Consider the following 2,982-nt stretch of genomic DNA (forward strand, 5'->3'; position numbering starts at 1 on the left):
TCTCCAATTTTTTGTGGCAGTCGCCAAATATCTTGGGTGGATGTGGATAATTAGGTCGAAATTTATCTCTATTTAAAATGTGCATGTAAAATGAGTTAAATTATTTCCCTGGTTTAATGTTACTAAATGTCTATGTTCATCTTTTAAATATAGTGTTCCCCAACAGTATGAATTCCTTTTTATAGTACTTTCCATGAATTTTTAGACACAGTGTCTCAGGAAATGAGATGCTCCGTGTTAGGATTGATTAACTGTTATAGTAGAGATTTCTTTAGGAAAATCATGAATTATTATTGAGCCACAAGATTTGTGTAATCGCCTATTGGCCGAACAAGCTTATTTTATAATTCTGTGTGTGACATTTGTATTGCAAATAGTATATATATTTGTATGTGATTTTATGACTTTTCGTCTAATAAAGCCTGTTTGAATGTCAAGAATAACGAATTTGAATTCTAGTAGGTACATGCAAATTTCTAAAACTACGGAACAGCAGATTATTAACTGTGTTGGCTCAGGCTGTATTGCAGTTCAGCAAGTGGAAACTGTAGCTAATTTTTCACAGGGAGAGCATGCTGACTTAGTTTAAGGTAGTTAATTAAGTCATCAGGAGAAGTGTCACTGATCATATGTTTGGAGTAATCATTATTTTTATGCTTAGTTTCTCAGGCAGTACTTGTTGCACATGAAAGTACAGTGAGTTGTTTTCCCAGAGTTATTGATAAAGTTACAGACATTTATTTTGCTTTTTTCATAACTAATATTCCCATCGTGTTGAGAACCAGCAAATGAGTCACTGGACATTTGGTACATTTTGGAATTTATTCTGCATAGATAGTTTTTTGAGTAATGTTGACTTTATATATGTTCCTGTGAATAATTTGCAACCTCAGAAGAGAGGGTGGAGGCTGTGGAATGGTATTAGGTTCCCTGATATTGGGTTATCCCATATTTGTTTCTTTGATTGCTTGTTCAGTGTTAAGTTCACAGATCCAGTCCATGAAGTCACTGACTTAACAAAAAACGACCTAAATGTTTAAAATTATATCCCCCCTCATAAATAAAATAAAGAATAAACTGTCAAAGTAGAAAGACGTCCGAGTTTCAATAATAGGATGAGTAGCCATAATTCAACAGTGCGGCAGGCCGGGGGACAGGGCCCTGGGCTGGGGTACCCAACCCGGGGCCCAGCGGGCCCCTGGACCCCGCCGGGGTTTCCAGTCCCCGAGGTGCAGGAGAAGCCTCCCCGGGCCCTCCGGGCCCTGTCACGGGCACCCTGCCACACGGCAGGACCCAAGACGGAGCCCCGGTCAGAGCTCCTGAACCCAGCCTGGCTCCCCGGGCACAATTGAACCCCCGCCGTCCTGGGCAGTGCGGCAGGCCGGGGGGGACGGGGACCCCAGCCCCGGGCCCTCCCGGCCCCTATCCAGGGCATCCTGCCACGTGGCAGACCCAGGGACGGGCCCGGGGCTATGGCGGCATCCTGGCCCGTCCAGCTGCCGGCTGAAGACTGCTAGGCCGAGAGGGGTCCCAGAGTACCTTGTCCCTAGTAATCCTGAAGAAGGCTACCCCTCTTTCTGGGAACAAGTGCGCACCGCGAGGCTCAGGGCACCCTAGGCACGAACGTGCTCGACCTCCTGGAGCCCTGGCTGGGATCCATGAGGCGTATGGCAGCTCATCGGGACTTCCAGGGAAGTCCGGCCATCTGGTCGCCCCATAGGAAAGCATTGCAGGCGACCAGATGGCATAGGCGATCTGGGCGACCAGATGGCCGGGCACGAAAGGGAATCCGCCTGGACCCTCCAGACCCCGCCCCGGGCACAGTCCCGGGCACCCTGCCACACGGCTGGACCCTGGATGGAGCCCCAGGTGGGGAGGCCACCCTCCCCGGGGCCCTCAGGGGCCCCGGTCGGGGCTCCTGGAGCCAGCCGAGCAAGGAGAGGCTCCCCGGGCACCACGGAACCCCGTCCCGGGCCTTTGGCAGTGCGGCAGGCCGGGGGGACAGGGCCCTGGGCCCGAGCACCTGACCCGGGGCCCGGTGGAGCCCCTGGACCCAGCCGGGTATCCCAGGCCTGGAGGCGCAGGGGAAGCCTACCCCGGGACCTCCAGACCCTGTCCCAGGCACCCTGCCACGTGGCAGGACACAGGACGGAGCCCCGGGTTTGGAGGCCGCCCTCCCCGGGGCCTCTCAGGGGCCCTGGACGGAGCTTCTGGACCCAGCCAAGTAAGGGGAGGCTCCCCAGGCACCACGGAACCCCGTCCTGGGCCTTTGGCAGTGTGGCAGGCCGGGGGACAGGGCCCAGAGCCGGGGCACCCGACCCGGGGTCCGGCCGGGCCTATGGCCCCAGCCGGGAGCCCGGAGGCGCAGGGGACGCCTCCCTAGGCCCTCCCGGACCCCATCCAGGGCTTCCTACCACGCGGCAGGCCCAGGAACAGACCCAGGGCTGGGGCGGCATTCTGGCCCAGCCAGCTGCCGGCTGAGGACTGCTAGGCCGTGAGGGGTCCCAGAGTACCTTGTCCCTAGTAATCGAGAGGGGGCGACCAGATGGCCGCGACCGAAATGACGCCAATTTGCCTGCCCCGAGCCTCCGTGGGAGGGCTCCCGCCTGCCCTTGCAGGGCTCGGGGGCTGCAAGGCTGAAGGGCTCTGGGGCTGCAGGGCTGCAGGTCTCCGGGGCTACGGGGATGCAGGGCCCTGGGGCTCCGGGGCTCCGGGGCTCCAGGGCTGCAGGTCTCCGGGGCTGCAGGGCTCCGGGGCTCCAGGGCTCGGGTACTGCAGGGCTCCGGGGCTCCAGGGCTCCAGGGCTGCAGGGATCCCGGGCTGCAGGGCTCCTGGGCTGCAGGGCTCCCGGGCTGCAAGGCTCCAGGGCTGCAGGCTCTGGGGCTGCAGGGCTCCGGGGCTCCAGGGCTCACAGGGTCCAGGGCTGCAGGGCTCCTTGGCTGCAGGGCTCCGGGGCTGCAGGGCTCCAGGGCCGCAGGGCTC

The sequence above is a fragment of the Lissotriton vulgaris genome, chromosome 4_1 (assembly GCF_964263255.1).
Source record: "Lissotriton vulgaris chromosome 4_1, aLisVul1.2, whole genome shotgun sequence".
Lineage (NCBI taxonomy): Eukaryota > Metazoa > Chordata > Amphibia > Caudata > Salamandridae > Lissotriton > Lissotriton vulgaris.